Here is a 13,080-nt window from a genome sequence, read left to right as displayed (position 1 = left end):
CACCCAGTTTCAAAGCTTTTGGCTTTTGAGTGGTCAGTAGAAAAAAAAAACAAAAAAAAAAAAAAACAATGCAACCTGAGGGAGGAAGAGATGTCAGAGGAGAAGCAGCAGAGCAGGGCAAAGTCTCTGCTCACCACAGGTCTGCTGGCAGCCCGAGATTGTGAGGCACAGCTGGGAGGAGAAGTGCCACTGCATAATCACTCAAAGCAGCAGTGTTTCTTTTAGAGGCATTCAGATGCCTGGGCATCCCACCGAGTCTCCAAATAAATAATGTTTGATTGTGACAAGTACCTAGCCTGCTTCTGAATGCAGCAAGAAAATAATGCATTGACATTATGAAAATATTAGAGAGGCACAAGCCAATCCTACTCATCCTATGAAGAACCAAAGAAAAAAAACAAAAAGACCCAAAAGCCCACACAATTGATTAAGTAAAATGTCCTCACCAGCATTAGCAATCATAAAAAACACTTTTTCTGGCAAGGCTCAAGCTACCTGCAGAGAATTCACTTTCCTTTTCATCTGACAAGAAGCTCAAGGAATAAAAATGGCATCCATGCCTCTTTCCTCTATATGCTCTGTTCTGCTCCATATGGTGCTGCCTGATAGTAAATGAGAAATTAAAAACATTAGCACCAGCCTCTGCCCTCTCCTCCCCCACTGCTTTCTCCCTGCGGTGGCTGCACAAAATCTGCTGGCCCAAGCTGGAAACAAAACCATTTAACTGCTGAGCTCTGGAGTCACATATGAGCTCTCTCTTTTCTCCCTGGTTCATAGATGCCAGTTTTGCCAAGCACTGACTGTCCTTCTGAATTATTTCATCTTGGAAAATAACACTTCTGACAGACTGAAACTCTCCCCATGGATTATTCCTTTCTTTATTTAAAACTGAAAATAAAGATACAGAGACAATCATAAATTAAAACTAAAACCTTTGAGTGTGAGACAGGCAGCAATAAGCTGTAACATTATATCCCAGTCCTTCAAAACCAGAATTTGTACAGACATCTTCTTATTAAAAAAAAATCAGAACTAAATTTTCCCAGTAAATTCTAGCCATAATCTGCAACTGCCACTTCACTTTCTGCTTCAGATCCCTTCAAAATCATCTTCAGCATGTGCAATGTGCAGTCATTTCCTCCACAAAAATACTGTAAAACACCATGCAAACATATTTTTTTTTAATAATACTTGGGAGCAATTGAATTAAAAACTGGGAGAAGTAGTCAGCAGGCACTAAATTTTTCATTTTTTATTTTTATTTTTCCTGTAGCACCCAGGGTGGAGGCAGGAGCAGGTGGCTTGGAGGAGGCTGTCCCTCCCCATCACACGCTGTGGGGGTCAAGGCCAAGCAGAGGGAGAGGAGGTCACAGTGAAATGGGCACGGTGACAAATCACTCATCACCAGGTGCACACACAGGATCTCTGCAGATTAACCTCCAGAAGAGCCATTACAGCCATGCATCTTCATAGGCATCACAGACTTTTGGAAAGGTTTCAGTGCTGAGGGTAATTAAGCTTTGTTATCAGGCCATGACAGCGACCTCGTTGACCTTCATGGCCCAGGAGCCTGGGGAGACAGAGACAGTGTCCATCACAAAAGTTGCACTATGTTTTCAAGAAACCTTTCAAGAGCTTTCAAGAAACCATGATTCAACTGCTGCATCAATCTTCTCCTGTTGGTCCATGATCTGAAGCAGCAAATCCAGGCCTGCAGAACCCCTGGCAGATGTCCCCAGGGCTTTCCCAGGCTTTGGGGCTGCTCGGTCACTGGAGATGCTCTCTGTGAGCCCAGCATTGCTTTGGCTTCTCTGTTGGAAGGTGTCTGTAGGCTTGGGGCTCGGTGCTAATGCAGCACAGGGGAATGAACAGCTCTGAGGGAAGCCTAAGACCAGGATAAAAAACTTATTACAGGAAATTGTTTCCTCAGTATTTCAGCCACTGCAGTGCCAGTCACCCAAAGGCAGGGCCGTGAGTCTCAGCATCAGCACAGGCATAACACAAATGACTTTTCAAGGTCTGTCTTCCTGCTAAATACTGTATATAATGCTTTATATTGTATCATAAAAATTGTCTGAATGGTAGTTCAACAAGCCAGGACTTTATTCACAGGCCTACTGTGGTACTGATGCACGTGAGGTCAAGAAATACAAACAGAGCAGGTAATTAGAAGGGAAGTGTGTGGTGCTGAGCAAACACAGGCATGGGAAGATTTTCTGCTCTGGAAAGGCAGAGAAATTGCATTTACAGAACTACCTCATGTTGGTTTGAGCATTCATGAAAAACCAAGGACTTGCAGATTTACAAATACAAGCTCATCAGCCTGTAGTATTGCAGTTCCTCTTTTAGAGTTTGAAATTGTGGTTCTATATAGATCTGAAAGACCAAACTCACCAGTGGCATAACACAATGCAGGCAGCCCTCAGCAGAGCTGTCCTGTTCTTTCCTAGGAAAATGAGATATCAGGGACAACCCTTGGAGACTAACAGATCACATTCATTGCTAGATGAAATGAAGGGAAATGCTTTGCAGCAAACAGAGCTGTGCACATCTTCCACCAGCAGAAAACATCAGCTTTGCTGTCTTGTTTTACACCCTGGAAAGCAGAGCATGGATACATCCCACTTGGAATAACTCAGTTGCCTTGTCTGCTGGGAGAAAAATCCTTACTTTGACACAGAAGCAAAATATCAAAAGCTTTTCATTCAACTTGCCTTAACCATGAGTTCTGCTCACTCCTGTGTCATTTCAAGATGCAGTTAAATTTCATGTTTCACTTTTCCCACAGAAGCTGGCAGCACCCACCTGGTTTTGGGTGCACCTTTGTGAGTGAGGGTGTGGCAGACAAACGGGGCATCCTTGCTTGTAAGAGAGCCTGTCCTGTGACATCAGGCAGTGCTCAGATGCTGCAGAAAACACACCATCCTCATAATCCACCTCGGCAGCAGAGAAACGCTCTACCACTGACAAAACCCCTGCATAAACACCCAGCTGGTAATATGATTAATCCCTGAGGAAAAAAAGATTGATAGTCCTGGTGATTTTACTGTGCAATGACCACAGAAGCTGTCTTAGTCCACGTCGTTCTCTAATCCTTTCCTGAAACATTGGTAAACACCCTTGCCTGGCAGAGGTGAGCTCTCCAAGATAATAACACGTCACAGAAAGAGCTAAAACCTCTGTGTTCAGCTGGAAGCTGTAACCCTTTTGCTCACTAATGAAGCTGCAGACACCAGAGATATTTTTAGGATGCCTGCAAAACTCGTTATAATCCACAACAAAAAGTTCAGCTACAGTAGGAAGACACAGAATGTTACAGAAAAAAATAAAAAGTAAAATATTTCCCAGCGCTGTTAAAATATCCAAATAGCCAACACATAAAAGCCTTACCTGCCACAAGGCAGAAATTTAAACAAATACTCTTCAGTGTTGTAATTCCTGGAACAAAATTTATTAGCAAATTTAAATTAATTCTGCTCCAGGCATTAGGATACACTATCAGTTACTCCCTTACCCTCCACCCCCCGGGAAATATTTCCCTATTGCTGTCAGTCAATTGCTTGAATGCTTGGAGTTTACCAGCTGCATAACATATATTGATTTTTGATGAATGACATCTCTCTCTGGACCATTACGGTTTTGTTTTCAAACCTTATTTAATTGTTCGCCTATTTTTCAGTGGAATAAATGCAAAGTGTTTATTCTCCAAAGGCTGTAAACAGAGATCTCAGGTCTAGTTTCTATGACAACCTCACTTGATACAGCAAACCTAGATTATCTCTAATGACAGACATGAAGTTTAAATTGCACATTCTGCACAAACAGTGCACTGTTGACCTTTTATTGAAAAATGGAATATAGCGTGATTAGCATAATGTGCTATGTGAAAGGAAAAATTGTGGAATAATGCAGATTGTACTTTAATCATAACTACAGTGCTAATCTCCAGCAAACTGTTTGCCAGAACATGAAGTTTAAAGAATTAGGATTTTTCCCAGGCACCATTTTCAAATTCTGTTAGATAGCAATGCTATCACATTAAACAGTTATCAGATAACACTTGCTGCTCCTGCTATTTCTCTCCCATCTCAGTTTTTAACAGGGGAGCAGAAGTGGATAAGCTTATGTAGAAGTATGATACAAAAATTCCAGCTATGAGAACTATTTTTAAACCTCCTGAAGGCATTCTTTTCTCAGGCTTACAAATTCATTTGGAAGTGAGAGCCAAAAGACACAGTCCTTTCTGTCGGGTGCTGTCTTCCAAAACCTGCATGTTTTCCTAGGAGGGAAATTTGCATGTATGTTAGTGAATAAATCCCAGCTCATCCACAGAGACAGAAGCTGCAGGAGACATTCTGCTTTGCAAGAGCAGAGAGGGAAAACATCTTGCCTTCATATTCAGCAAGTTTTGGCAGGCTTTGATTTTGCCAGCTTCGATTTGTTGTTGTTCACAGAAATGTCTGCAGCAGTTTACAAAAATGTGAATTCTTTGGGGAGTTTGCTGCATGAATTGAGGTTCCCCCTGGAGCTGAAAGAGTCACATGCTGCTGTAAGGGGACAGCAGGCTGTTAAATCTGGCTTCCCTCTGTAGAATACTTCTATTTCCTTTAAACTTTCATGAAACAATAGGACACATTTCTATTTACTGAATGAAATTTCAGCTCACTAGTATTCAGCATAATCAGTGAACAACCAAGCAAACAAAACTCTAATTAATATCAAAATACAGTTTTAGATGGTAGAACTGAGAGGTTAATGAATTGGGAATGAGGCACAGAAACTTCCATCTCTGCAGTACCCAAAAGTAATGCCAAATTACTATTGTTTTTGTTTTCTTTCTGGCATTTATAGAAAAAAAATTTAAAAAAAATTAAAAAATTAAAGTGGCAAATGCAGAGAAAAATTATAAAAGTAGCTCTCCCTTGTGTAGTAGGAAGTGTTGGATTATTCAAGCCTGGTCACAAACACTGAAGAGTCAAAGCTACCACCCTTTTTTCTTCCAGAGGATGATATTTAGCAACTAGATCTTATTAGCATCACATCAAGGTGGTCTCTTCATCCTCCCTATTCAGCAAACAAGCTAAAAATGATATTCAGGTGCTTGTCTACAGTGCAATGCCATTAGAGGAAACCTATTCCCTCATTTCTCTCTCACTCTAATGGATTTATGCCATTAATCCAGTCAGCTGAGTTGTTTTTAAGCAGCAGTTAAGGCAGCAGCAGCAATAATAAAGGAATTTTTTTTCTGGCAATCCCCAGTGTACTTGTGTTCTATGCAGTTATTCACCACCACTGTTATTCTCTGCATATCAAGATATCTCTAGTTTTCAGTGTTTTCCATTTGGCAGCTTTACATTTTTCTTAACAAGCATTGCCTTCCACCACAGCAGCTGACAGGAAGGAATCAATTAATTTAAAAGGCATCTACTTGCTTCCACATGGAATTATTATACTTGTAAATGTAATCCTGTCATTTGATATATCAGATAGCAAACTGTGTGTTTGGGAAGGTGATGTGTCCCACGCTTAGGTATTTTTAAACCCTTCAAGGCTGTCCAAACTTGTCCAGTGAAATTTAAACTTCACTGCCTCATGTGATGGCAAAGAGCATTTTTGGTGCTGCTCACCTTGTAGGTTATGGGACAGAGGCCAGATTGTCCATATCTGCACAGGCATTCAAAGGTTCTCACATATTTTATAAATCTGAAAAAAAATAAAAACAAGATAAATATTGACAAAACATTGGCAGCAGAAGCCAGTGTATCTGAGCAGTGATATTACAGGCAGCCTCCCTACCTACTGCTATGTCTAAACACAAATCACTGCTTTAAAATAGATTTAAATCATAAACCTATTTAAAGACAAGCTCTCACCATTAGCCTCTCTGTCAGACAAGTACATTCCCTGGACATTAGCTTCCACAGGTCAAAAGAACAGAAATACATCCTTGTTCTTCTGGCATATTCCTTCAATTCCCCTTGTGATAGTTTTAGTTAGGATACTGACCAGTTTTGGTACCTCCAGTTAATTCTTCTCCTCTGTTTCACAATTCCTTCAGGCACAGTTTGCATAGCTCTAGTCACTTGTACAAATATTTAAAAGCAGCAAGACAAACCAAGCATAACAAATCCAGAAATAAAGCAACTCCCACAGAAGCTAATGTTTGAAATATCCCAAACCTCCCTCCAGAGAGCCTCTTCTGTGTCTCTGAGGTGGGACCTGATGGTGCTGTGGGTAGCAAGGATTGAAGAGCCAAAGTCCTGGCAGTTTCTGCATTCCCATCTTGGCTCCTCTGCTGTTGAGCCTGTTCTGTGACCCTGGAGGGGCTGCAGCTCTTGCAGGCTGGGTGCAGGTGCAGAATTAGGGATGGAAAAGGTGAATTTGTCAGTCTCATACTCACCATACAGATGAGTCTGGACAGCAGACACAAAAACTGTTCCTCACCATGGGGCTGAGGAATCCCAATCCCCCTCTGTTGTCCCATGTTTTCAACAAAGCTGGGATATGGCAAAGTGGATGAAACAGTTCAACTGGGCAAGAAAAAAAATAACCAGAAAACCTAATTGCCATCAAAAAGCAATTTTGGCCATTAAAATTGGTGGCCATTACACTTTGCCATCAAAATCAAAACACGCAGTTAAGAACACAGAAAATTCATACTGGCTGCAACAATCACCTTCCTGCAGTAAGTAAACATCTCCTCCAACAAGTCAGACAGATGAAATACCGTTTGTTTTGCAGTGAACTTTTAGCCCCATAGCTCAGCCAAGCATCCACATTTTTGTTTTTTTTTCCTCTGAAACATAACCAGCTCTGCGAGATGCCAGACAGCTTGGAGAGCACTCGAGGCTGGAAACAAAAAGATGCTATTGTCTTGGGACTGCCAGAGTCACTGTTCCTACCTATACTCATCCCACCACTTCTGTAAGGCTGACAAAACAGTTACAGAGAGCTCTTCCACCCACTGCTGCTTCACAAGGCTGTAAATTGGAGCTGCAGCTGGAATAAGGCAAGTGGTAGAAAGGAAGCATAAGATGCTCAGTTGCTGCTACAAAGACCAGAATCAGGAGTCCCAAACAGATGTAAGAATCCAAACTATGTTTACCCACATTTTTCTATAGACACAGGTAGCTCATTCTGCAGCTGAAAGTGGTTTACCACGCAGTTAGAAATATTTCCAGTCCTCCCCAGCACAGGAAAGTGGGATACTCAAAGCAAAACCAAACCTTTAGCTCCCAGCCATGGGTATCTGAGAGAGCCCCCTTTGCAATCCCTGTGAGCTCAGGGAATAGTGATGGCTCTCAGATGGCACCCAAATGTTTTCTGGGGCTCCAAAATAAAACATCCTGCAATTCAAGTTCTGTAGTTAATGTATGCTATTGCTCTACAGACCAGTCAGGTCTGTACTGCCTACCTCTATGTTCAGAGTGCAAACTAGATTTTTGTAAGTAAAAATTGGGTTGATATATACAGTCATATTTTTTAAAAGCAATTGTAAAGAAACAGGTATTCATAAAAAAGGCTTCTACCCTTCACAACAGATTCTGCTTCCCCCATTTTTGGCACTGTTTTCAAATAATCTTGCAATGGGTAAGGGCTGTTCAAGACCTCCAGCATCTGTCATTGCATCCTCTGAGATGAGTGTGTTGGATCAAGGGGTGTTGGGAAACTGCTGTCCCATCCATAGAGGAGATTCTTTGCCAGGTCAGGAGAAGCATGAGGGTAAAGTTTCTCAAAATATATATATATATAATTCTTCAAATATTTATCTGCTCTGCCCCCTTTCCTGTTTTCCAGCAGGGTGATGAGTTGACACCATGAGTGGATAAATAAATAAATAAATAAATAAATGAGTGGATGTGAGCAGTCCCCAACGGGGTGATGCCGTGCAGTTAGGGTGGCTCCCAGTTGTGCTGGATTCCTGCTGTATTGATGGATTGTAGAAGGAGTTGAGAATTATATCATTACACAGAGCCTGTGAAAAACAAGATGAGAGTCAAACTGCCAGGCACGATAGGAATGTTAGGCAAAGGTGTCTGTAAACTTCTGCTGACCCCTTACCCCAACTAGGTCGAGAGCTCTTTTATTAATGCTAATGCTTTTCATATTAGTGCTCACATAAAGAAATCCTGCTGACTGCTGGGGTCAGGGAGTTCACAAGATGTGTTGGCCACATCAGCAGTACACTGATGATTGTTTCTGGCATGACCCCACGGCTAATGAAGGGCCATTTGTGGGGGAATTGCTTTTCACGCAGAAAGAGGTCTGTGATGAAGGTGTGAACCACATCTGGAGCAGGACAGGCTGCTGTTTGTGTGATGCAGTAATGAAAGAGATCTCCACCCCACTGAGACACGGTGTGGCTGTGCCAGTGTCCCTGGGTTTCTTCTTCCCATTCCTGTCACTTAATTTTCCCTAGCACAAAGCACTGCTCTAGCTCCTCGCTGCTCAATGACCTACACCCCTCTATTTATGATCCCTCCCATCAAATACTTCACCTGTAAAATTGGGATTTTTGAAGCCCAGGTCAATACTACAGCATTTCTCAGCCAATAGACATCCTGCATGCCTTTCCTTTGGGTCCCTGCCAAAGGCTTTTCAAAGGGTAAAAGGCTCAGGTGCCCCCAGGACAGGGATGGCAGCAGCAGGGAGTACAAGGGGCTCACCAAGTAGTCCCAACCTGTTGCATTGCTGTGATAGGCAACATTTCCACTTCCTTTGGTAGAAATATGTTCCTGTGCTTGTCTGGGCATGAATCTGTCACAGAAGAGCAGTCTGGAGAGGGCTTTAGGAAGTCATCCAGAAAGGGACTTGGCACTCTAACCTATCCTAAAAACCGCTCTCTGAAGATCCCCAAGAAACTGGGCCTGAGAAGCCACCCTTTGTGTCACTGTAAATCAATATATCCTCTATTACTGTGTCTCTGCAGGATCTCAGGAACATCCTTCACATCATGTAAATTGTTTTGTGATAGCCTGGAGGCTCTCTTCCCTAACAGATAACACCTTATCTGTTTACAAAAGACCTCCACAGACTTGCATGTTTAATTTGTTAGTGAATAATGACTTCATTACCTAATAGGAGGGGCTACATGTATTATGGGGGATTGCAGAATTATGGGGAGTTTAATAATTCTCACACTGAGGAGAACAAGTTACCATAATAATGTATGAGTATATAGGTATTAGATGATTTTGAGGAGGAAGAGATTGCATGCAAACCTACAGAATCAACCAAGCAGGAAATCTAGAGATCATAAGCAAGGAACAGTCATGCTGAGAAATTTCCCTTCATCACCTTGAAAAGGACCTGCTGGGAGAAAAGAATTCCATGTTGTGAAAAATGTCAAGATGTCAGATATTCCTTTTCATCCCTCAGAGCAGGGTGAGACCATGTCTTTCTCAGCAAGCCTTTTCTGTTGGATCTGTTGTTCTTTGCACAAATCTGGTATCATATCAAACAAAGAACAGCAGTAAAACCCAGGCTCAGGATTTCCACCCCACCAGAGACCTGCAAAACCTTGGGTTCGTCTGTTAGAGCTGTGGTCCAGGAGGAATATGCAATAAAATGCTCTTTTTAAAATTAAAAAAAAAATAAAAAAACACCTTTTCCACAGAAGGTTTTAACTTTCATGAGCCATTGCTCTCCAGCACAAATACATTTAGCCAACATTCCCATCTGCATCATTAGCTTCCCACTCAGGTGGGAAGGAGGGGGAATGAGGGTTCACAGCTGTGTTACTGCTGCTGGTAGGGTTGCCATGGAAAACAGAGCTCCAAAAAGCAGCAGAGGACAAAGAATTTGGGGTCAGCATTCAGCCTCAGCACGTTTCCTTGGTCTCTCTCATGAGGTCACTTTTTCTTCGCAGTACAAGTGGCAGAGGTTTCTTCCTGCAAACACCTACAGCTCAGCCAGTGCCACCAGCAGGGATGGAATCAGTCAGGAGGACATGGACCATTCCTCTTCAGGCAAACCAGCTGCAGATGACAGAGTGCAGAAGTTTTCAACAAGAGCTGAGCTGCTGCCTCAGCCTGGGGCTGGCACATTAAAAACAGGAGGCCATGTGTCCAAAAGCTTATCTGTTTCAGTCAGCTGTATCAACTGGCCTAAAAAGACATATCTCTCCTTACAGCTCCCCCCATGGAAATGGGAGTCATTTATCAAGAAGGACTTTTCCCTGAGCTACCTTGACCTTTTCTGTTTGATGCTGCTTTTTTGCTGTGATTTTTAACATTCAGGGGAGAGTCAGACTCATTTTAAATGCATCATAAGCTTACATGCCCTATGTTATAGTGGGACCACAAATGCAGAGAGATTTTGGAGCCCTCGAGTTAAATGCTACTGCTATATCTTACCTACAGCATTAATTTCTTTTATACATAGATTAAATCTGGAGTTAAGTGGATTTATAATTATTTCAGTGTTGTTACAACACACACCAGTATGTATACTTGAAGCAAGTTCATAAAACTTAAAATTATACATATTTTTAAAGAGTCCTAATAGCACCATTTGATGTGGTAATTATTGATATTGGCTTCCTGTAGGAAGAGCACTCAAACAACCAGCTAATTTCACATGTAATGGCATTAAAAGTCACTAAGCTAATCTACATTCAAAGCCATGCCATAGAGGTGAAAGGCCCTGTAGCCAATTATTACTCCTCCGAGCCAGACAGTCCCCAAACACAAACAACATATGCAGATCCATCCCTGCTTGTCTTTAATTAGACCCTGCTTACCCTCTGCAGCAGCAGCAGAAGTGAGAAGGGCACATGTCAGGCAGTGGGGAGGTAATCACAAAGAAACCCCAGCGTGCTCTGTCTGGCATGTCCTGCATGTTGGACACAGGAACTGAACCCAGCATCAATGGTTGTAGTGTCCACACTGCAGAAATTCTGATTTTCATGGAGCTAATAAATGAATAAATGGCATCTTGTGCAGAACAGCCCAAGTCCCTTTTTTTCGCTGTAATGACCGTGTCACTGAAATTAATGATTACTGTTTTTTCTGGTAGTTGTGGGGATACAAGGAATGCAGGTTTGCACCCATTGCTTACAAGGAAATAACTTTAAAAACATCACTGGCACAATCTGGTACCTCTTGAGTGAATCTGGTGGATCTACCAAATTTGCAGTGGTTATGAAACTGGGCAAAAGCTAAAAAAAAAGTCCAAAGAAAGGTGCCAGAGCAGCCAAACTATCTTAGAGACTTTTCAGCCAAAAAACCTCCCCTGGGTGTTGTTGCAGGTCCTGACATGGGGGACTCCCATGCCTGTATCTGTCCTTACTCCCTGCAAGGTTTCACTGGCTCTGATTCAGCCTTTCTGGCAGAGCTGGCACAAGTCTGCTTCTGGTTCCAGGAGGAAACAAGATTTTCTGAAGTCTCCTAAGGACCCACTCTGCCACTGAAGGGAGGGAGGCTTGTCCTTCTGTCAGGTGAATTCCCACCATCCCAGCTGCTCCTGCTCTCCACATTCCCTACCTGGCAGATCCAGGATTCTGGCATGGAATTGATACAGCCTGCTGAAGAGTGTGGCCGAGGGATGCTCAGCCTGGACAGTCCCTAACCCAGTGCAGGTGTGCAGCATGCACAGGGATTGACCCACTGAGCATCTCCTTCCCAATGCCAGAAAGCAGCTCCAGGAAGGAAACAACCCCCTGCAATCAGCACACAAGAAGATCAAGATCAAACCAGCACACTTGAGTCATACACAGACAGAGAAACCTCTATCCTTCTTTACAGTACACTGACTTCACCACTTACTCAGAAGCAGATTAAATATTTTATTTCTGAATTTCAAGGGCAGCAAATTAAAACAACACCAGAAAGAAAAGGGATTCTAGTATAAATAAATATAGTTGCACCCGCAAACTGCAAATAATCACTTATTTTTATACACTGCAAGTCAGAATCTACACATGCTTTTTTCTGTTTTCACTGATCTGCATGAACCTTAGCATGGAATTTAATAATAAATGGCAGCTTAAGAGTTTTCAAAAAAATGCTGTGAATTTTACTGTCAATGAGTCAAGAATGACCAATACTTAAGGAATAAGCAGCAGGAGCAGGGTTCTGTTTTATCCCTCAGAAACAAATGGAGAAGATCTCAGAGCAGAGAGAAACTAACAGAGTGCAGGGAGAGGGAAGGGAGGGTCTGACACCGTGCCCTCAGAGCTGTGGCTCAGACTGATGAATTATCTCTGCTTGGTTAAATCTCTGGCATTGCTAATCAGACAAGAAGCATAAAATGGAAAGTTCATTAGCAAGATCATAAAAGAGTCAGACTGACAAAGATCATTTGCCTTGGCGATAGGAAGGTCAGTTACAGGAATCGGAAAATCACTTTATTTAAGGAAAACAGGTCTGACCAGAAGCAACTCAGAATCCAGAGAAGACCTGCACTGGGATTTTGTGCAATGGTCTGTTTTATTTCTGGAACATAAACAGGGAAACATTTCCTTTGACAGTGGATAAGCTAGGCTTTCTTTAATCAACATCAAGCTGGCCCAGGGTAAGCTGGACAGTATCAGCTTTCCCCCAGGACTGACTCATTTACCTGCACCCAGACAAAGAGCCCACAGCTCCTCTGTAGGAAACGCTTCCAGCACAAGTCACAAGATGGTCTCAGAAGCAGAATTTGCCAATTGTGTCGAATTACATGTGAAGGGTTTACAATATGGATCACTGCCCACTTGGGATTTAAAGGAGATTGCTAAAGTAATTTCGAGATTTCAGGATAATTCAGAAACTCTGTTCCCAGAGGTGACTAAATGCTCTTCTTATTACTACTACAGCCACGCTGCACTGGGTGTTGGATTTCGTTTCTTCAGGGGTAGAAGGAAGAGGAGGATGAAGTGGTGGTGGGTTTTCTTATAATTAGAAGGAAAAAAAAAAAAGAATGTGTATATTCTCCATATTTAGTCTGGCTTTCTAAAGAAATATGGAATAAGAAGGCTTTATATGGATCCTTTTCACTTTTGAGGTCACTACTTTATTCCAATCACATTTGGGAGACAAAAAAGAATGGCAAAAAGATTCATGCACATCTCATGGACATGAATCAGGTAAAAAGGAGGCA

General features: G+C 42.2%; 1 long non-coding RNA gene across 1 annotated transcript; it reads right to left on the bottom strand.

The window, feature by feature from the left end:
• Positions 1-1,243: 1,243 nt before the first annotated feature.
• Positions 1,244-6,220, bottom strand: LOC134554573 (uncharacterized). The gene is made up of 4 exons (XR_010081282.1): positions 6,007-6,220; positions 5,628-5,703; positions 3,391-3,438; positions 1,244-1,570 (listed from the first exon to the last, which is right to left on the bottom strand). It is a non-coding gene; the product is annotated as an uncharacterized LOC134554573 (long non-coding RNA).
• Positions 6,221-13,080: the final 6,860 nt, after the last annotated feature.

Source organism: Prinia subflava, chromosome 9 (genome assembly GCF_021018805.1).
Source record: "Prinia subflava isolate CZ2003 ecotype Zambia chromosome 9, Cam_Psub_1.2, whole genome shotgun sequence".
NCBI classification, from domain to species: Eukaryota; Metazoa; Chordata; class Aves; order Passeriformes; family Cisticolidae; genus Prinia; species Prinia subflava.
Note: the sequence above shows the minus strand (reverse complement) of the source record. Positions and strands in the feature narration are given on the sequence as shown.